Genomic DNA, 24,123 nt, shown 5'->3' with positions numbered 1-24,123 from the left:
AACTTGGGTTTGAAAGTTGTGGTGTAAATAGAAAATGGAGAAACAGCACAAGACCTTTCTATAATCTCAAGCAAGCATAATATTTGCTCATATGAAATGTTCAGATATCTGAAAATATGGATATTAGCAAACACAAATCATTTTATAGGGAATGTGGTATTGGATTGGCCTCAGGTAGCTTTCATTATTATACCTATTATTTATTTATTGCATTATTTGGGAAAACACAGCAGTGTTGCTGGTAGCACTTCTAGGTTTTGATCAATTGACTGAATAACAGCTTCAGCCTGTGATTGCTACTAAATAAAAATAAAGCCAATATGCTACACTAGATTAGGTGCACAATTCTGAAGATAATCATCTTTTAAACAATCTTGATGCAGTACTCTCACCTGATCTTTTACTTGTGACTATCTCATCCTATGTATAACTAAATTTATTTTGTGTGTAAATAATTTTAGCAAACACATAAACAAAAATTAGAGAACACAACCAAGAATGTTAAAGGAATCAAAGAGTGTTAAGATGTCATCGACGTTTTTGGATCTTCTGTTAAAGTGTTTATCTTCCAAAGATAAAATTTGGATACTTCTTCAAAATAACAGGGTATTTTTTTCATCCTAAGACCTGATGGCCACTGTAAAGCAAAATGATTGAAAGCAGTAGTATAAGTTCACTTTTTAAAAATCTTCAAAGTATATGTGAACCAATGAACTCTGTTTTTAATAAGTTCCTATGAAGCACTGCTTGACTGTGACCCAAATATTTCATTTTGAGACTGTTAAGAACAGATAAAATGACCACAATTGAGTTCTATCCAGATTTTTCTCATTTTTTCTTTTACTTTTTTAGTATGTATTATTCCCTTTAATTAGTATAAATGACAGTTTTCTTTTTATTTTGAAATCATAGGCTTAACGAGAGGCCAGTTATTTCAAAAGGTTCTTTGAGTGGTTGGTTCCTGTATTCACAGCCTAAAAATATAGCGTTTCCTAGTTTCAGGCTAAAGAACAATATGAATTAAAAAGTTCTTTATAAGTCTAAATGAATTTAACCAGCTCGAATTCAACTATTTCACTTTTTCTCAATAGAAAAACAAATTGTTACTCACTGCTACTCAAAATAATATTCAAAAGTCACTAATGGCTATCTTAAGTGACATAACCCCAAATAGAATAAAATAATTTAAAAAAGGCTTGAGCAATGTCACACATGGAGAGAGAATCAGAAAGGCTATGTGTGTGTGTATGTATTTATTAGTATGTGTTCATATGGATAGACTTATATCCTACATATTGAGTAATATATAATATTTATTTATGTACACATACTAACTGAACTGTGCTTTTGAAGAAAATACTCTTTACTGCCTCTTTTGTTGTTATTTCTGGTTCTCCCTCAGAATTATTTTTATTTTTAATTTTTAACTGACAAAAACAATATATAGTTTTCATGTACAACGTGATGTTTTGAAATATGTGTAAAAAATGAAATGTTTAGATACAGCAAAATGACGTAGGAGTTAATTATCCCAGATACTTATCAATTTTGGTGAAAACACTTAAAATCTACTCTTTTAGTAATTTTCAAGAATATGATACATTGTTGCTATTAGAATCTGCTATAGGTTTCTTCAACTTCTTCTTCCAATCAAAATGAAATTTTGTGTACTTCAACCAAAATCTCTCCAACCTCCTCACTCTCAACCTCTGGGAACTACCATTTTACTGTCTGCTTCTTTGAGTTTAAATTTTTTAGACTCCATGAAAAGTGAGATTATGTATTTATCTTGCTGTGCCTTGCTTATTTCACTTAACATCATGTCCTCTAGTTCATCCATGTTGTCACAAATTATAGAATTTTCTTCTTTTTAATGTCTGATATTTCATTGTGTATATGTACCCCCTTTTCTTTATCTGTTTATCCACTGATAGACACTTAGGCTGATTCTATATCTTGGCTATTGTAAATAATGCTTAAATGAACAAGGAAGTGCAGATACTGCTTTGGTAAGTTGAATTCATTTCCTTTGATATATACCCAGTAGTAGGATTGCTAGATCATATGGTAGTCCCATTTTTAATTTTTTGAAGAATATCCATATTGTTTTCCATAGTGGCTATATTGTTTACATTTCCACCCATGTATATGAGGGTTCCTCCTTCTCCACATCCTTGCCAATACTTATTATCTTTTGTCCTTTTGATAACAGCCATTCTAATAGGTATGGTGTGATATCTCATTATGGTTTTGACATGCACTTCCCTGATGATTAGCGATGTTATTTTTATAAACCTATTGGTCATTTGTGTTTTCTTTTGAGAAATGTTTATTCAGGCCTTTTGCTCATTTTTAAGATGAGTTATTTGTTTTCTTACCATTGAGTTACTTGAGTTTGATATATACTTTAGTATTACCTCTTATCAGATGTATAGTTTGCCAATTTTTCTCCCATTTCATGTTGTCTCTTCACTGTTGCTTCCATTGCTGTATAAAAGTTTTTTGTTTGATGCAATTCCATTTGTTTATTTTTCCTTTTGTTGCTTGTGCTTTTGGGGTCATACCTAAAAAATCTTGCCCAGACCAATGTCATAGAGGTTCCCTCTATGTTTTCTTTTAGTCATTTTATGGGCTTAGGTCCTACAATTAAGTCTTTCATCTACTTTAAGTTGATTTTTTTATATAGTGTGAGATGAGGCTCTAATTTCATGCTTCTGCCTATAGATATCTAGTTTTCCTAACACTGTTTATTGAAGAGACTGCCCTTTCCCCATTATCCATTCTTAGAAACTTTGCTGAAAATTTATTGACTGTAAATGCAAGAATTTATTTCTGTGTTCACTATTTTATTCCATTGTTCTGTTTGTCCGTTTTTATGCTACTATCATGCTGTTGTGATTACTATAGCTTTGTAGTATATCTTGCTTTGTTTTGTTTTCCTCAAGATTGCTTTGGTTATTCGGGATCTTTTGCAGTTTCATATACATTTTAGTATCTTTTAAATTTTTTTTTCTATTTTTGTGAAAAATGTCCTTGGAATTTTGATAGGAATTGTATTGAATCTGTAGATCATTTTGGATATCATAGACATTCAACAATATTAATTTTTCTACTTCATCAGTGGGGATAAGCTTTCCATTTATTGGTGCCTTCTCCAAGTCCTTCAAGCATATTTTGTATGCTTTTCTCTTGCTGCTTTCAAGATCCTTTGTCTTTGGTTGTTGACTGTTTGACTATAACATGTCTTAATGCAGTCTTGTTTGGCCTTCCTCTACCTGAATATTTGTATTTTTCCTTAGATTTGAGCAGTTTTATTCTATTATTTTATTAAATATGCTTACTGGCTTTTTATCTCTGTGTTTTTCTTAAACTTCTATAATTTGAATATTTCCCTCAGACCTATTAATGAATAAATATAAGAAATTTGATTGGAATTGAGGACTATTTACCTACTAGGTTAATTATGTCCATAGAAAAAATATTCTAGTCACAGTTTTTGCTTTTTGACTTTATTTTTTTGGATAAATATAATTTTGTGGGAAATAATTTCAATTATGTGCCAAAAAGTTTTGATAGTCTCATATTCTTCATTCTCATGTTTTTTTTCTGGTAGTACAACATTAACACACTAGTGCACAAAGACAATTTCATCCTCCTTCAAACTCTACCCCGATTCTAGAACAATGGTGTTGCATAGCTACTGACAATTTCCTGTATTACTCCGAAATAGTATAAAAGAGGTGTTCAATAGGTATTTTAATAGGTATTTCATATATATTTCAATATATTGAAAACCTATTTGAATTTGAAATTCAAATGTCATCCCTATTTCAAGGTATGGAAGAGGTATTCTGTTCCTCAATAAAACAAATTAAGGAAGGTAGGAGTGTTACGGATAAAAAAATCTTGGTTATGTTTGTAATTGGACTCTTCCTTGGCCACTCCCACAATTAGACTGGAATAGCAAGAGCATTAACAACAAATACAGACATAGCCTTATCCTCAGCACCACCTCACTCTATCAATGTGTGTGTGTGTGCGTGTGTGTGTGTGTGTGTGTGAGAAGGCATACTTTCATTTGAGCCCAATTTTCTATTTTGAATAGAGATTCTGAATCATACTGTTAAAGAGTAAGTAATTTTAAGGCAAAGAATTTTAATGTATTGAAAAGAATGTGAGTTTATTTTTATTTTATTTTCATTATTATTATTTTTTGAAATGGAGTTTCGATCTATTTATTGCCCAGGCTGGAGTGTAGTGGCACAATCTTAGCTCACTGCAACCTCCGCCTCCTGGGTTCAAGCAAATCTCCTGCCTCAGCCTCCTGAGTAGCTGGGACTACAGGTGCACACCACCACACCTGGCTAATTTTTGTGTTTTTAGTAGATACAAGGTTTCACCATGTTGGCCAGGCTGGCCTCAAACTTCTGACGTAAAGTGATTCACCCACCTCGGTCTCCCAAAGTGCTGGGATTATAGGCATGAGCCACCGTGCCCGGCCAGAATATGAGTTTTTTGACTGAAGTTAAATGCTCGTTATTTCTAATACTTAGTTATAATTGGCCTAAGCTATCTAATATATATCTTTTTTTTGGAGAATTATTCATGCCTTATCTCATTTTATCATTCTCTTCTCCAACTAATGCTACTGAGATAAAAATCAATGTCCTTTTATAAGGCAATCAGAATTAAATTCAGTTTCAATAACTATCATTTGTTTATTAGTAAAATTTCACTGTATACCTAAAAACTCAATATATATAAGAAAGATTACTAATGTATATAAGCTCCTAGAAACTAATTATGTTTTTAATGATGGTGAAATATTGTCTATCAATTAGGTCAGAGATATGGTCATGTTTTGACCTGTTAATATACCTGTGGCCCTTAATGCCATCACCCTCCTCCCACCTTCCACCCTCCAGTAGGCCCCAGTATCTGTCATTCCCCTCTATGTGTCCATGTGTTCTCATTTTTAGCTCCCATTTATAAGTGAGAACATGTGTTTTGTGGTTTTCTGTTTCCATATTAGTTTGCTAAGGATAATGGCCTCCAGCTACATCCATGTTCCTGCAAAGGATATGATCTCATTCTTGTTTATGGCTGTATAGTATTCCATGGTGTATATGTACTATATTTTCTATATCCAGCCTACCATTAATAGATGTTTAGATCAATTTCATATCTTTGCTATTTTGAAGAGTGCTGCAATGATTGTATGCATGTATGTGTCTTTGTAATAAAATGATGTATATTCCTTTGGGTATATATACAGTAATGGGATTGCTGGGTTGAATGGTAGTTCTGTTTTTAGGTCTTTGAGGAATTGCCTCACTGTCTTCCCCAGGGGTTGGACTAACTTACATTCCAACCGATAATATATAAGCATTCCTTTTTCTCCGCAACCTCTCCTGCATCTGTTATTTTTTAACTTTTATTTTTATTTATTTACTTATTTAGAGAAAGAGTCTCATTCTGTCACCCAGGCTGGGGTGCAGTGGCAAGATCTCAACTCACTGCAACCTCCACCTTCCAGGTTCAAGCAATTCTTTTGCCACAGCTTCCTGAGTAGCTGCAAATACAGACAGGTGCCACCACACCCAGCTTTAGTAGAGATGGGGTTTTGCCATGTTGGCTGGGCTGGTCTTGAACTCCTGAGTTCAAGTGGTCTGCCCTCCTCAGCCTCCCAAAGTACTGGGATTACAGGCATGGAGCCATCCTGACTATTGTGAGATGATATCTCATTGTGGTTTTGATTTGCATTTCTCTAATGATCAGTGATGTTGAGCTTTTTTTCATATGCTTGTTGGCCGCATGTATGTGTACTTTTGAAAAGTGTCTGTTCATGCCCAGTTTTTAATGGGTTGTTTGTTTTTTTCTTGTAAATTTGCTTAAGTTCCTTATAGCTACTGGATATTAGACCTTTGTCAGATGCATAGTTTGTAAAAGTTTCTTCCCATTCTGTAGGTTGTCTGTTTACTCTGATAAAACCAAATTTCTTATTTCAATGTTCTTTGTGAGCCAGTTCAAATTTACATTTCAATATCTATCCTTCCCACTTCTCAATACGCACTGTTTTTTGTTAGACTTGCCCCCTATATAGTTTTCAACTATGACTATCTCATGTCTACCACGACCTATTTTTCTCAGCTTCCATGCCTTTACTAAAATACTTTTCCTGAATCTACCCATATTTTAAGTTCTACTTTTTATAAGAATGTGACACATCTCCTAATGACTCCAGCAGATGGTTATTTCTTTTTAACTTGAGTCCCTGCATAATCACTGACCTTAATTCTCACTTAGCATCTTTATGTATATAAGTCAACTCCAAAATTAAGAGGTGACAGTTTTTCTCATACATCTAGTTATGCCCCAAGGAATGTAATAAGCAACCTTACAAATAATTAAAAAATATTTAATTGACAGTTATTATATTGTCTCTTAACTGTTTGGTGAGGGCAGAACCAATTAGTCACAGAACTGATTTACTTTTTCTTTTTTTTTTTTTGAGATGGAGCCTCACTCTGATGCCCAAGCTGGAGTGCAGTGGCGCAATCTGGGCTCACTGCAAGCTCCACCTCCACCTTCGTGCTATTCTCCTGCCTCAGCCTCCCGAGTAGCTAGGACTACAGGCACCCACCACCATGCCCGGCTAATTTTTTTTTTTTTTTTTTTGGAGACAGGGTTTCACCATGTTAGCCAGGACGGTCTCAATCTCCTGACCTTGTGATCCGCCCGCCTCGGTCTCCCAAAGTGCTGGGATTACAGGCGTGAGCCACTGCAGCCGGCCAGAACTGATTTACTTTCTAAAGAAGAATAATTTGAGGATAGTTTTGAACTTTATCTTGAAGCAAGTGATTTGTATATTTTGCATATAAGACAAAAGTAGAAAACAAAATATATATTATAAACTTGGAGTCCAAAATAAGTGGCTAGCAGGCTAATTCGTTTGATTTTCCTTCCTACTTAGTGTTTTCAATGGATCTGAACCTAGGCTGGTATTAAGGCTTGATCTAGATACAAGTAATTTACTGATGGATGTCTTAACAGGAATGTTTTCATGCCTTTATTTTACTATATATTTTATGAGTTGAAAACCATATGCTCAAAACTATAAAGTGAAAAAGTAATAAATTGTACAAATTTGATGATGAAAACAAAGATGATAGGTTAACAGATATTAAAAAAACAGTTAATAGAGGGTCTTGAAAACACAGGGAAATAAGTTTTAGTTAGTTCCAACAGCCATTTGAAATCTTCTCTTTGTAGGGACATGGATGAAGCTGGAAATCATCATTCTCAGCAAACTATTGCAAGGATAAAAAACCAAACACCACATGTTCTCACTCATAGGTGGGAATTGAACAATGAGAACACATGGACACAGGAAGGGGAACATCACACACCGGGGCCTGTCGTGGGGTGGGGGGAGTGAGGAGGGATGGCATTAGGAGATATACCTAATGTAAATGACTAGTTAATGGGTGCAGCAAACCAACATGGCACATGTATACGTATGTGACAAACCTGCATGTTGTGCACCTGTACCTTAGAGCTTAAAGTATAATAATAAAAAAAAGAAAAACAAAAAAAAATGAAAAGGTTACTATATTTAAGAAGGACTCTTCTATTAGTAATGTAAATATCTGAAAAAATATCCAGTCAAAATATGTTTAAGAATTATCACGTCATTAAACAGGAGACAGATTGCTGTGAACAGCAAAGAAGAAACCTATTATAAAACAAAATCTCAAAATTTGATTCCTAATTTGAATAAGGGTTGGATGAGAAAGGAAAAAACCCTCAAGATTACTAAGTTTGTGTCTTTAGAAAATAAGACATTGTTTATCTTATGAACATTAGTACAGAAGATGACAGGCTACACTGGTAAATGAAAGTATTACTTTTCTATATTTTATGATAATAAATAAGTTTGTTGTATTTGGTAAACTAGTAGAAAAATCTGTTTTTAGAATATTTCATACATCAGACTCAATGCGGTATGAATCATTTTCAGAGTTAGAGATAAAACACAAATTCTGATTTGTGGTAGATGGAATCCAGATTTGATGCATATCAGCCAGTACAGGTTTAGTAATGCAAAGGAGTCCAGGCAGCAAGAATTGGGTGGATGACCCAGCCAGGCAGTCAAGCAAGCAATACGTGAAAGTTACTGGCAGTTTCTAGGCGGGTGACCCAGCATGCAATCGGCAAGTGTAGCATAAGAGCTGGGCAATGGCCCGGGCTGGCGGGAATGAGCATATATCAAAGATATTCGACAGTGGAGAGAAGGTACTAAATCTCTGGATTGTTTACGGGCAGCAGTCATCTTGAGAAAAACAGCATAGACAGCAGTGGCTTACTCCTGGAGGAAATATGGGATTGAACAATTACATCACAATGTGGAGTTTGACATAGGGCACACGACAGAGAATGTGGTAGTTAGGAGCTCAGTCACAGCAAGCCTGTGCAGGAGAGAGGAGCCATCAGCAATGCTTCCCTGAAACGATGGTCTTGATATCCTGATATAGAACTCCCTAGATCTCCCTTGTCAGGGAGGGATTACATTTAGAACATCATGAAATGATGTTCTAAATCCTTAGGTGCCCAGCTGTGAGAATTCGATCAATTGAAAGTCCTCAATTGATCAGGGAGAAAAACAGGCAGTATCAAAGGCTTATAATAAGAATGGATTCTATTCCATGTAAACAAAGAGTATCACTGTGTCAATTAAATTGCTTTACTAAGTAGAATTTGGCTAGTTTGAAAAGAGAAACTCTATTATCATGTATTTCGGCAGTCAGCAGTGACCTCGGAGAACCTCAGACTTACTTGCAAGAGGACAGTTACTGTACAGGATATAGTTAATCATAATTTTTCTTTTGTTGAAAATATCAGTGTAAGTAATCTAGGTTTTCATTTCTTCTGAATTATTTCAAGTAGCAACACACATTTCACTTTATCAATGGAAGGAAAAATCATCTGTTTTAAAGAGATTCCTTTATGGAAGCAAATAGGATTATTCTCCACTTAAAAAATTGCCAAAATTGTATAAAAGTACATGTTAAAATAAGAATTAAAAAGTTGAGAAAATACATACCAACAATACCTTTTCCTTTGTATATCAGCCTTTATTATAGAGTTCACACAAATATGTAAAGTATTCAGTTCCTGAGTTCAGTAGTATAGACGGGACATATTCACAGTTATCTGCATTACAAGGCAGAATGCAATATATATCATGCCAATATTATTGTACACAATGGGGACAAAGACAGGGGGACAGTAATTCTTCCTCTAGGAACCAGGTATGTTTAATGGAGGATGTGGCATTTGAGTCCTCTGTGATCACTGGACAAAACTGTAGCAAAGCTAGCTGGGCAGTGTGTTCTAGGCCAGTGGATCTGCCTAAGCTCAGACTTGGCTGAAAATACCAGGACATTTTTGAGAATGGTAAGTTGCCTGTGTTAATTGAATTATAAGGTAAATGAGAAATAGTGGGACTAAATGTGGGTGCTGTTTGTGGCCAGAATATAAAGCCCCTATTCTATTATAGAACATTAGCCTTTATTCTGTTGAAAATAGGATACCACTGGAGTCACTCAGGATTTTTAAGCTAGAAAGTGACATGATCAGAGTTGGAATTGAAGGAAAATATATTGTTTGAACCAGGGAGATGTTTTGAGGAGACCAATTAAAGAATCTGTTACAATAATACAAGCATACTAATGATTGTAACTTAAAATCAGGTACTTATTGAGCATATTAATATATGCTGAAATGTGCTAATCATTTACAAGCACACAACAATATTAAGAAGTAATATTTTATACACTTTGAATGAATAAAATGAGGCTTAGCAATATTAAGATAGTTGTCTAATATATGGCTAATAAGTGACAGAACAAGGAACAAACCCAGAACTATCTGTCTTGAATGTTTAAACTCTCTTTTAAAAGACAATGGCTTGAGTTTGAATCTTAACTTCTGCACCTATTAGTTTACCTTAACCTAATCTCTTCAACCCTCATACCATATATCTGTAACACCAATGTAAAGCAACCCAATTCAGAATATTTTGGTGAGCATTAAAGAGATAAGGAGTGGAAAGTAGCTAAGACAGAGTTTGGCCTGTAAGATAGACTCAGCCCATCTTGGTGGTAAACAGGATAGAAAGGGAAAATCAGGAAAGTCCTTGCAGAAGTAGAATTGACAGAATTTGAATATGTACTCAATGGAGGAGCAAAAAGAAAGCTGGAAATACAATGTCATCACTATTGTTTTCAGCCTGGATGTGTTCATCAAAATGTATGGAATCAGACAGAGGTAAAGATGCTGGAAGGATGAGGAGTTTGATTTATGGTCTCATAATTTTAATGGATTAAGGTCTAATGATTTAACATGAGCATCCATATTTGTCTTCTGAAACAATAAATGTAGACTTTCTGGCCCCACTGGGTTGGCAGTGTACAATTAGAAATCATCATGCTTAACACTTGCAATTTTAATGGTAATCACTAAATAGAAATATGTCAAAGAAGAAAAAAACAGATTGAATAAAGTATTTGCAATATTCGGTGGTAAACCAATAACAAGTTAGTTTCATATAGAGGGGAAATGTCTCATGCATTGAGATAGTAGCCTCTTGTATGCCTTTCATTGGTTATAAGGAAGAAAGCATGAAAGCTCAGTAGGTACAATAAGTCCTCAAAGAAAGAAATTAAAGGAGTGCCTGACTCAGAAGAGAACAGTGTTTATGAAACAAGGAAATTACAATATTTATCTGGAATTTGGAATTTGGAACTCCTTTTTTTCCTTCCTATTTATGACTCCTTGATGAATAAGAATTTCAACATGAGCGCCTCCTACCATCACTGTGAAATGTACCAACTGATACTGTGTCACAAATATTCCTAAACTTAGAGTGTTGTATGGGGGTTAAGTGTCAAGACAACAAGGAAGTTAAATCTTTACTTTTAGTTGTTCTGCCTAGAAATTATGATCGATTGAAACAATTTTATTTAGTTTTATATGTTTATTTTCTTGAGGACAGAGTTGCAAAGATGTCTATTTTTTGTTAGAAACAAGTGGTTTATAGGCATGCTTTCATTTATATCTGTTTCCTGTGTGGCAACCAGCTATTAATTTTTAAAAATATATATTTCAAAACAAGGCCTCTGACCATGTGAAGATTTTTCTTCTCAGAATATTTTTACTGTTTTTAATGCAAATTAAATTTTAATTTAAAAATTGGACATTGGCTAAATTTATTAGTACTCAAAACAAGCTACATAGTAATGGATCTAATACTAACATAAGTGCTGACTTTGGTTACTTTACCGTATTAGATAATTACGGAGCTGAGAGCAATTTCTTGAAACACCAGGGAAGAAGAAATTTAATGTCCATGAGTTCCATTTCACTAGTCAAGTTCTAGCAATTGTCTACGTGAGGAAAAGAAAGTATTAAGAAATATTTTGGTAAAAGAAAGTATTAAGAAGTATTTGGTAAGAAGCTAGCAAAGTGTGAGCAAGGTAAAAAAGCAATCTTTTATAAGAGTCCTTAAATCTTGTGGTTAATGCTTTAAAAGCCCTGGGGGAAGTCCACTGGGATATTTTCTGATTGGTTTTCTATACTTTGTCATTCTCTGTGGCGAGATAAATTGTAATTAATTAGACAATTAATTGGCTCAGATTATAATGAGCCTCCTCAGCTAAAGCCGCTGTGTTCTTATTATAATAACCAGCAAAAGATACCACAAAAGGTTTCATATCTAAAGAATGACTAAAGAGAAAAACAAATAAAACAAAAATTTGCTATTTTCATGCTCCTTGTAGAAATACACATGGTGCCCTGAAATAAATTAAATTATCATGGAAAATAGCAACTAGTTTACAAAGCCCTGAGCAAGCTAGAATATATTTTCATTATAATTTAGAAAATAGTTTAAGCTGTTAATGTAGTCATAGACATTGTCTTCTATTTTTATTCAACTCATCATTATTCATGTGTACTCTGAGCCTAGCTCTAGAGCATTGCTGGGGTTGATGATTTCTACCCATCACTTTTTCTCCCCCAAGTAAATCAAATAGTCTTCTGATGTCTTTTCTTTATTTTTATAGTTTTTTTATTATTATTATACTTTAGGTTTTAGGGTACATGTGCACAATGTGCAGGTTTGTTACATATGTATCCATGAGCCATGTTGTTTTCCTGCACCCATTAACTCGTCATTTAGCATTAGGTGTATCTCCTAATGCTGTCCCTCCCCCCTCCCCCCACCCCACAACAGTCCCCGAGTGTGATGTTCCCCTTCCTGTGTCCATGTGTTCTCATTGTTCAATTCCCACCTATGAGTGAGAACATGCGGTGTTTGGTTTCTTGTCCCTGCGATAGTTTACTGAGAATGATGGTTTCCAGTTTCATCCATGTCCCTACAAAGGACATGAACTCATCATTTTTTATGGCTGCATAGTATTCCATGGTGTATATGTGCCACATTTTCTTAATCCAGTCTATCGTTGTTGGACATTTGGATTGGTTCCAACTCTTTGCTATTGTGAATAGTGCCGCAATAAACATACGTGTGCCTGTGTCTTTATAGCAGCATGATTTATAGTCCTTTGGGTATATACCCAGTAATAGGATGGCTGGGTCAAATGGTATTTCTAGTTCTAGATCCCTGAGGAATCGCCACACTGACTTCCACAATGGTTGAACTAGTTTACATTCCCACCAACAGTGTAAAAGTGTTCCTATTTCTCCACATCCTCTCCAGCACCTGTTGTTATAGTTTTGAAGCATTTCCTATATTCTAAAGAGTGTATATAACAATTTGTATAACTTAAAAGATAATAAGAAGAACAGTTTGGCACAAACCATTTAGTTTAGAACAGAAAATAATACCACTACCTTTCCAATCACATCACTTTTTTTGCTACCACTGGAGAGGCAATACGTATCTTGAATTTCAAGTGTATCATATTCTTAACTTTCTTGTTACTTGTATCACATAAGAAAGCATCCCTAAACAATTAATTGCTTAGTATCTAGATGTTTTTAATTTGAATTTAGATAAATATGTTCCTACCATACACATTTTCTTCAAATTGCTTTTTCTCTTACTTTTACTCCTATGGTTCACCCATATTGATACCTACAGCCCTAGTTTACTAAACTAATTTTTTTTGTAGTATTTACTATCACCAATGTTGGTATTGTCAAACATTAAAATTTTTATATTTTCCTGATTATGTGGATGAATAGCTATTCTTGTATTTAATGACTATTTCTTTTTTATACAGTTTGCATACTCTGTATGCCTTTTTCTCATTTTAATTTAGAATTATTTATATTTTATATTAATTTTTTAAAGTTCTTTATATAGTCTGTATCTTAATGCCTGATATGTTTGCAGATATCTTCTCCTAATGGTATATTTCATGTCTTTTTATATCTTTTAATGATGACATTTGATTCATACAACTTAATTTTATTGTAGTTAAATATATCAATATGATCATGCATCACTTGTGGGCATTTTTTTGTATGTATATTTTGTCACCTCTAGAAGTTCGTATATTGGCCTTATTTATTATTTAAAGATCTTCTAAAATGGTCTGAGCCTGAAAATTTAATTTTGAAATGTGTTAAAATTACTTTGTTTGCTTATGGTATATTCTTTGTTGTTTTGCTTATGGTATATTCTTTCTCTTACAACCTTCATGAGTTATTTGTGGTTTATATTTTCAAAAAAATTTCAATTGCCTTGCTTAAAAATTCTAGTTTTGAGTTGCTCATAATAGATCATTATGATGCTTTAAAACTCTCTACTCGTTGACTATGTCACATTTTCTTTTTGAATGTTGTTCATTTTTGTTTTCTCTCCTGATTGATCTATTTGACAGAAATTGGCTCACTTCATTTTCCCTTTTCTTAATCCTCACTATTTTGCCTTCCTTTTCTGTTTCAATGTTTGCTTTTTCCTTTGTGCATTCCTTCCTTCTATAATTTTTATTTTATTCTGGTATTCTTTCCATGTCTTCCTAAAATATATGATTAATGAAGTGTCACTTTTTTCCTCTCATATAAGCATTTAATATCATTTATTTAAAGATTACAATTTCAACTAAGTGCACCATACTTTTTTAAAGTAGTTTTGCTATTAGCTTGCAATTTTGAACACTGTCTACTTTTTTTTTTAAATTATACTTTAAGTTCTGCGATATATGTGCAGAACATGCAGGTTCGTTACGTAGCTATACATGTGCCATGGTGGTTTGCTGCACCCATCAACCGTCATCTAGGTTTTAAGCCCCGCATGCATTAGGTATTTGTCCTGATGCTCTCCCTGCCCTTGCCCCTCACCCCCCGACAGACCCCAATGTGTGATGTTCCCCTCCCTGTGTCAATGTGTTTTCATTATTCAACTCCCACTTATGAGTGAGAACATGTGGTGTTCGGTTTTCTGTTCCTGTGTTAGTTTGCTGAGAATGATGGTTTCCAGCTTCATGCATGTCCCTGCAAAGGACATGAACTCATTCTTTTTTATGGCTGCATAGTATTCCATGGTGTATATGTGCCACATTTTCTTTATCCAGCCTATCACTGATGGGCATTAGGGTTGGTTCCAAGTCTTTGTTATTGTAAATAATGCTGCAGTGAACATATGTGTGCATGTGTCTTTATAGTAGATTGATTTTTAATTCTTTGGGTATATACCCAGTAATGGGATTGCTGAGTCAAATGGTATTTCTGGTTCTAGATGCTTGAAAAATCAGCTCACTGTCTTCCACAATGGTTGAACTAATTTACACTACCACCAACAGTGTAAAAGCATTCCTATTTCGCCATTCTAACTGGCATGAGAGGGTATCTCATTGTGGTTTTGATTTGCATTTCTCTAATGACCAGTGATGATGAGCTTTTTTTCATATGTTTGTTGGCTGCATAAATGTCTTCTTTTGAGAAGTATTTGTTCATATCCATCACCCACTTTTTGGTGAGGCTTTGTTTTTTTCTTGTAAATTTGTTTAAGTTCTTTATAGATTCCAATATCTTATTTCAATGTACCCAATTATAAATTATTTTAAACTACTAATTGAAAGAAGAAAATTAGCTCATTTTCTTTCTATAATGTCATTTGTGTAATTTTAACAATTACTTTAATAATTTAAATATTTATAAATGCCATGTTGGGACTACACTGAACAAAGTAACTCTGTGTATCTCTCTCTGTGTGTGTATTTTTGTATGTGTAAATGTTCATTTGAAATATTGCTGCTAGAAAAAAAGATATCATTCTTATTACTACATAAACTCCCAAATTTATACAGTCCTCCCAAATAATATTTAACATATACCTAAGGTGGACCATCACAATTAGTTCCCTATTACTCCTTGCATTCATGACATAAATTTTAAAGTATAATTTTTTTAAAATATTGAAACTCTATCCTACTTGAATACTTAATGAAAATTTTAGTTCAGGTATGTACAGCTATTTTAAATTTTAACTTTGATTATAAGTCTCTCACAGATTATCAGTAATAGTTTACTTAATTTCAATTAGAGTTTTTATGATGCTTAAAGACTACTACATTGATCTCTCAAAATGAAAATGCATTTTTCATTTTCACAGTGTAAGGGAAGTTATAGAAATTTACAGTAAATAGAGTTAATTCCTTTCTTAGAAAGTTTTGCCAAATTGAGACAGCAGAATGTCTCTGCTGAGAGTTGTTCACCCTAAAGCCCATAAACTTTTTTTAGGCTGCACAAATGAAGAAAATACTAGCAACTTTTGTAGAAAGAAGGAACACATTGATTGGCATCCATATAGCACTTACCCTACAGTATAAATTAATTCCCCTTGAATGATTTGTATGCCCAAATAGCCACTATTTATTACTGCACCGTATTAGTCTCTATAGGATATAAACAATGAAGGCTTGCTTTTATGTAGCAATATGGGGACAGTGGAATGTTATCTATCTGAGAAAACAGAAGAAAACCACCATTTAAAAATAACAGGGTTGCGGAGGATTAGTGGGAGTAACCCTCAAGATAGGAGATGCCAATTAGTTCCTATACTGAAGCTTTAGAGAAAGCTAACGTAGTAAGACTGAGTACCAGAAACACTATTATAAAAGTTGTAAGAGCTATTGCAACTTCTCCTCATGTGTCTGTGTGGAACTTCTTTCCCTTAGTTACTACTAATTAAAAAGTTTAGAAAACCTTGAAATGACTTGTCTTACTTCTAAGGCTAGTGGAGAATAGAGGAACATGTGAATGTACCCGCTTTTTAAAAAAGAAACCAAGATACAACATTGCAAAGTGAAAGACTAGAAAAAGCGGGTGAAAAGATAGATGGTCTGTATGAAAAAATGTCTCTAGAAGAGTTTTTCAAAGTAAAAATAATAGAACTCCTTGGGTTAATAATTTTGTTCACAGCTTTGAGTTTTTCCCAGATGTAGGTTCTTAGTGCACATCTGTATTTATTCTCAGCTCTCAAGCCTGCAGAAGGCCAAATGTATTTCTTTGTAATTCTCCTTGTAAAATATTACATCCAAGGATAGTCACATGTGTACCATATGAAACCCTTTTCCTTATGAAGGTAATCACAATGTGTAGAGGAGCTATTTTACATGTCTACAAATATGGAGATGGGGTTCTGTAAGCAATGAGACCAAAGGCAGCTTTCATTTATTTTATTAAACTGTATTGTTCATTCGATACCTAACTTAATGTCCCTTCCAATCCATTTCTAATCTGTTTGCTTTGGTTATGAATAATTCTTACATTACCATCTTGTTGGTACAATCAGAATTCAGTTGATTGCTTTGTTTTCTTTTGGTTCTTGGGGATAAAGTTACTACATTTTGGACAGTTACTCATGATCACACTAAGGAATGTCCTACTACTTTTCTGTTCAATGCAATGTGATAATAGAAAGATACGAGTGCTTGGTTCTTAGCCTCAATAAATCTAATTTTGAGCGTGTGTGTGTGTGTGTGTGTGTGTAGCTTCAGAACTCTTTCCACAGTTTCAGCTATTCCCATCTGTTCCGACTCTATGAAACCATTTAATTTTTTTAAATAAAAAAGCACAATTAGTTTTACTACCTGCTAAGATTATATAATTTAATGCTAAGCTTTTCTTACTGCTCTACCTTTTAAAAAATAATAAAAGTTTGGAGCTCCTGTGGAGTACAATTTCACTTTGTATCATTAATACTGAAAGGAAAGGAAATTGAAAGAGACCTTGAAATTGAAACTGGTTCTGAAAATGTTACATTCAAACGTTGTTGCCTTTACCTCAAAGTAGGAGAAATCAGTTCAAAGCATCGTGTTCTATAGAAAAGCATATCTTTATTTTAAATGTCTTAAAATTTAAAAAAGAAAAAGAATGGAGGGAGAAAAGTCAAACTATATTCTAAAAATTCAGTACAAGCAGTAACATTTATCAGGAAACAAACATAATTGTTTACATATTGGAAAACAGCACATAGAAAGAAGATAAAATATCGTGCTAGGATATTTAGCTCATCCAAACTTAAAAAGCAGTCAAATAATGATTAACTTGAATGCCTTTGTTGTAGTAATAAACCCATTACAAAAATTGTCAGATCTGCTGCATTTCCATTGGCAATAGTATGATTGAAGTTGCTTTGCCATCCAAATACAAGTACAAGAATATATACACTTAGGGTAATAACATGGTTGAATATCATTAACATTACACAAGGAATTTTTTAAAAGTCACATTCCTCAGTGACAGTAATGGCTCAGGTGGATGGATAGCTATGAAAAGGTAAAAGTATCATTTCTCTGTGTTTACAGAGGAGACACATTGCCTTTGTGAGCTCCACACTCATTTCATTTTAAAGAAATATAAATACTTTCTGGATTTTTTTTGTCAGCGATATTTCATTAACAGAACATGAAATAAATTCAAAGCCATTTTGCATTTTCTATGTTGACTTCCAAAGGCTTTTAATGATTTTAAAACATATATACATGTGCACGTGCTTATAGATACACATATTTACATTAGCCTACTAGTTTTATTAATCTTTAATATTCCATACTTTTTATGAGCCTTGCAACAGTGATGTAGTATCATGCACACATAGTATATATATTATTAAGCTTACATTCAAAAATAGATATGATTTAATCTATTAATTTCATCCATTATGGAGATAAATAGGAATCTCATATCTGAACACTGCCCTTTTTGGTGTGTGTGTGTGTGTGTGTGCGCGCGCGCGCACAGCTAAGCAGAAAATTTCTATCTACAAGTAACAAAGCCAGATACGTGTATAAAATCACTCATTTGAGTACTATGGTTGAATCGATATGTACTATAAACTAAGGTTCAGTTATAAATGTTAGAAATAATACAGAAATATAACCAACATTTTCTGATGTCTGCCAATAGTACTTTCAGGTTAGTATTTTTTTTTTTTTTTTTTTTTTTTTTTTTTTTTTTTTTTTTTGAGACGGGGTCTCCCTCTTTCGCCCAGCCTGGAGTGCAGTGGCGCAATCTCGGCTCACTGCAAGCTCCGCCTTCCGGGTTCACGCCATTCTCCTGCCTCAGCCCCCGGAGTAGCTGGGACTACAGGCGCCCGCCGCTGCGCCCGGCTAATTTTTTGTATTTTTAGTAGAGACGGGGTTTCACCGTGTTAACCAGGATGGTCTCGATATCCTGAACTCGTGATCCGCCCGCCTCGGCCTCCCAAAGTGCTGGGATTACAGACGTGAGCCACCGCGCCCGACCTCAGGTTAGCATTTTTCTGCAGGCCGCTCATGGGTTGCTATATTGCTGGGCAGTTCTCTTTCTTCTCTCTCTCCTCCTCTCCTTTCCTCATTCTTCTTCTCTTCTCTTTCCCCTCTGACTTTTCATTACTCTCTTTCTCCCCTCATTTTCTCCTTCTTCTCTCTCTCTGACTCTATTTCTCCTTCCTCCTCCCAGTTGCTTAATGTTTATACTAGAATGCCAGTTTGAAATAATTTGTTACCAAGAAAAATTCAAAACCTCTTTGTTTGGCTGTCTTCTCTTCCTTTCCAATCTTTGCACTTCTGCAGGCAGACTACTGTACCACTGTACCTCCATTGATATATTTGCTAACCAAGGACCATTTACTCCAGAGAAAAACATTTCTTATAACCAAAAGAAGCATCAGCCTCTGGGATTATATAATGTCGAATTACTTACATATGTAAACTCATCCTGTTTTAAGTAACTACAGTGCACAAGCATGTATGCTTGGGGAAATGTGTGAAAGAGAAACAGAAAGAAAAAAAATCCAACAAAGTGAAAAAAAGGACCAAAATAATGGTCCTTTTTCTTATCAAAATTTGTTATTCAAAGAGTAAAGGCAGACCCAGAGCACGCCAAACGCAGTCAAGAGATCTTTATTAGCAGAGTCAGGTCAGGTCGCGCAGAGAGAGAGAGAGAGCGAGCTGTTGGGATGGGACATTTATATCCCTTAGGGCTACGTGGGTATCCATGATTGGGTCTGGGGGACGGGCCTGGGGATGAGCGCGGGGAGCGGGAGGTGTTATTTTCTTACTGGGTCTTCCTTGGCGAGTTTAACATTACCTCAGGTGTGGAGAGGGAGGAAGAACCCGAAACTGTCGCCATCTTGTGGTACCTTACGGGTCTGCGCCACCCAACAGTTTTTTTTTTTTTTGGCTTCTGATTTCTTTTTTTTGGCTTCTGATTTCTTTTTTTTGTTGTTATTTTATTTTATTTTATTTTATTTTTATTTTTTTTATTTTTATTATTATACGTTAGGTTTTAGGGTACATGTGCACAATGTGCAGGTTTGTTACATATGTATCCATGTGCCCTGTTGGTTTGCTGCACCCATTAACTCATTTAGCATTAGGTATATCTCCTAATGCTGTCCCTCCCCCCTCCCCCCAACCCACAACAGTCCCCGGAGTGTGATGTTCCCCTTCCTGTGTCCATGAGTTCTCATTGTTCAATTCCCACCTATGAGTGAGAACATGCGGTGTTTGGTTTTTTGTCCTTGCGATAGTTTACTGAGAATGATGGTTTCCAGTTTCATCCATGTCCCTACAAAGGACATGAACTCATCATTTTTTATGGCTGCATAGTATTCCATGGTGTATATGTGCCACATTTTCTTAATCCAGTCTATCGTTGTTGGACATTTGGGTTGGTTCCAACTCTTTGCTATTGTGAATAGTGCCGCAATAAACATACGTGTGCATGTGTCTTTATAGCAGCATGATTTATAGTCCTTTGGGTATATACCCAGTAATAGGATGGCTGGGTCAAATGGTATTTCTAGTTCTAGATCCCTGAGGAATCTCCACACTGACTTCCACAATGGTTGAACTAGTTTACATTCCCACCAACAGTGTAAAAGTGTTCCTATTTCTCCACATCGTCTCCAGCACCTGTTGTTTCCTGACTTTTTAATGATTGCCATTCTGACTGGTGTGAGATGGTATCTCATTGTGGTTTTGATTTGCATTTCTCTGATGGCCAGTGATGATGAGCATTTTTTCATGTGTTTTTTGGCTGCATAAATGTCTTCTTTTGAGAAGTTTCTGTTCATGTCCTTAGCCCACTTTTTGATGGGGTTGTTTGTTTTTTCTTGTAAATGTGTTTGAGTTCATTGTAGATTCTGGATATTAGCCCTTTGTCAGATGAGTAGGTTGCAAAAATTTTCTCACATTTTGTAGGTTGCCTGTTCACTCTGATGGTAGTTTCTTTTGCTGTGCAGAAGCTCTTTAGTTTAATTAGATCCCATTTGTCAATTTTGGCTTTTGTTGCCATTGCTTTTGGTGTTTTAGACATGAAGTCCTTGCCCACGCCTATGTCCTGAATGGTATTGCCTAGGCTTTCTTCTAGGGTTTTTATGGTTTTAGGTATAACATGTAAGTCTTTAATCCATCTTGAATTAATTTTTGTATAAGGTGTAAGGAAGGGATCCAGTTTTAGCTTTCTACATATGGCTAGCCAATTTTCCCAGCACCATTTATTAAATAGGGAATCCTTTCCCCATTTCTTGTTTTTGTCAGGTTTGTCAAAGATCAGATAGTTGTAGATATGCGGCATTAACACCCAACAGTTATTGCTGTTGTTATTACTAGGACTTACTACAGCATAGTTTTCAAAATTGATCTCTGACCGTAATCATCCAGAAACATGAAGGATTTCTTTTTCTATAATTTAAATTTCATAAAAGAACATCAATTGGTCTTTGGAAATAGGGAAACCATATTAATGTGAAGAGTCATGGTCTTGACAGTCTATAAACTGTGCTTAAATCATAGTAAAAAATAAATATTTTTTTTCTGAGCATGACCAAAAATGCAGGGAAGAGTTTGGTTTTATGGTGAAACAGTAGTTTCTAATAAAAGTTGGATGATACATTGTGAAAGTGGCATTCTATCATGCACTTGGTAGAGGGAATCTGATTTCAAGTTTATTTCCTATGGACAATGAAATGGCCTTTCACAATGCTTTATGAAACTGCAAATCATTTCAGTTGTTCCCTGGTTGAGAAACTTATAACCTACGATCAACAGTTGTTTGAAACTAAGTTAGCTCTATCAACATCATCATCACTCTTACATGATTACAAGTAATTTTGGAGCCTATAGGTGTTTTACTCTTTATATTATAAGCTAATGCTATAAATTTTTTTGTGACAGGGTCTCACCCTGCTGCCCAGACTGGAGTGATCATAGCTCACTGCATCCTGGGCCTCCCAAGCTCAGTTTGATCCTCCTAACTCAGCCTCCCAAGTACCTGGGACTACAGGCCTGAGCCATCATGCTTGGCTCATTTTTATATCTTTTGTAGAGATGAGGTTTCACCGTGTTTCCCAGGCTGGTGTTGAACTCCTGAGCTCAAGCCCTCTACTCGTCTTGGCCTCACAAAGTGCTGGAATTATAGGTGTGAGCCACTGCGCCTGGCCTAATAGTATAATATAATCTTAATACAACTTAATATTAATTATATTATTAGTCATGCCCTTATTAGTATTTTTCAAATTTGAACATTTTACAAGTTTCTTTTAAAAAATATGACACACAGTGATAATTTAAATCTAATCTGATTGATATTGCTGCTTAAATTAAATGTTGCCCACACTGTGAGTAACATGAACAATGAATATGGGATTATCCACTGCACAGAGATTCATTACAGTTCAGCTTGCTTATACTTACTCTTTCTGGCTCATTTTTATATCTTGCTGGCCTTTAAGTGGTGCCAGCTTACCACTTATCTATCATCCCTCTATTGTTTCTCATTAACCTACAGAGTCAAGTATTACTTTGCACAAATTTGATTTAAAATACAGACTCAAATTAAACATTGAAATCACCAGCACTGAGCCATAGTAATAAGTTAAAAAGGCCCCCAAATCTATTTGGACTCAGGAACTGATATGAACAATGACAACTTGAACTCAGGTTAAAGTTGCTTTCACTTAGTTTGCTTTCAAATGAATAAACAACAAAATAATTTATACATATTAGTAACACAAATGTAAAGATACAACTTCCTATTTATTCAAGGGTATGTGCCAACTTTATATTTAGCAACCTAACAATGGAATAAGTCAGTGGTCCCCAACCTTTTTGGCACCAGGGACCAGTTTCATGGAAGACAGTTTTTCCACAGACCAGAGGTAGGAGGATGGTTTTGATAGGATTCAAGTACATTACATTTATTGTGCACTTTATTTCTATTATTATTACATTGTAATATATTATAAAATTATTATACAACTTACCATAATGTAGAATCAGTGGGAGCCCTAAGCTTGTTTCCCTGCAACTAAGTGGTCCTGTCTGGAAATGATGGGAGACAGTGGCAGATCATGAGGCATTAGATTCTCATAAGGGGCAGACAACCTAGATTCTTCGCATACACAGTTTACAATAGGATTCACGCCCCTATGAGAGTCTAAGGCTGCCACTGATCTGACAGAAGGTGGCGCTCAGGTGATAATGCAAGTGATGGGAGCGGCTGTAAACACAGATGAAGCTTTGCTGGCCCACTGCTCACCTTCTGCTATGTGGCCTGGTTGCTAACAGGCCACAGACTGGTACTGGTCCATGGCCCAGGAGTGGAGAAACCCTCAAATAAGCAACCTTCCATGTCAAAAGATGGGTTCTGGATTTTCTTAATTATAGAAAACTATCTGCCAAGGAGTAGGAACCACATCAGGAAACAAGGACCTAAAATTTCAGGATAATACTAACATATAAGGAAATTCTTGATCTGTAATTGTCAGGTCTATACAATAAACTCATAGTGCATCACTGACTGCTATTGGTGTTCCTCTGGAATGGTTTACAAAGGAAGCTGCATACACTCCCATTGAAATGTCAGAAGAAAATATTAGCATTTCTGCTCTTTAGGCTTTATCTCACTTTTCCAATAACTATATTTTGTCTTATATATGTGAAAATCTATATAAAATAAAAATATTGGTGACAATATTTCTTCTTGATTTAACATAAGCACTGCACTTTTTATGATTACTTCTTTAAAACATAAAATTTCTTATTGTATGAGTGTGTATAACTTAGAGCTTGTGTGCCCACTAGAGTAAATATCCAAAGATTTATTCTATTTTGAAAAATACTGCTCTAAGTAAATACACCAAGTCATAAAGAAAATAATTCAGTTCAACTAGTTTCTGTCTAATAGTTCTTCCTTATTTAGTTAAACTGATATGCAAGAACTCCCTCCAGTGATTGCTTGCCTCATGATAGATACAGGAGTTCTGTTTCTTTGTCTAGTTTTCCAGTAATTCTAATATTGAAAATAAGCCTGCCATATATTATCTTCTTATAATATGTTATATGATTTTTAGGTGAATTATGCTTTATTGTAAATATTTATTATTAAATATTATAAAATTTTAAAACTTTAATAATTTGCATTGTTTTCTTCCTTTGAAAGACATCACAGTGACCTATTATCATTTAGAGAAATACAGTGGGTAACATGCTGTAGATACAAAACTCTTCACTAAGAGCCAAAGTGATTAAGATCCATTAGATTTCTAAACATATGTAATAGTATGGAATTACTAAACAAAAAAAAAACCTTTAGATTTTTAGA

The 24,123-nt window shown here is 34.7% G+C and overlaps 1 protein-coding gene across 1 annotated transcript in view; it reads left to right on the top strand.

Annotated features, from left to right (window-relative positions):
- The window catches only part of LOC100607259 (N-deacetylase and N-sulfotransferase 4), a 274,548-nt gene that overhangs the window by 38,534 nt on the left and 211,891 nt on the right, over positions 1–24,123 (top strand). The window lies entirely within an intron of this gene.

Source organism: Nomascus leucogenys, chromosome 18, assembly GCF_006542625.1.
Source record: "Nomascus leucogenys isolate Asia chromosome 18, Asia_NLE_v1, whole genome shotgun sequence".
NCBI lineage: Eukaryota > Metazoa > Chordata > Mammalia > Primates > Hylobatidae > Nomascus > Nomascus leucogenys.
Note: the sequence above shows the minus strand (reverse complement) of the source record. Positions and strands in the feature narration are given on the sequence as shown.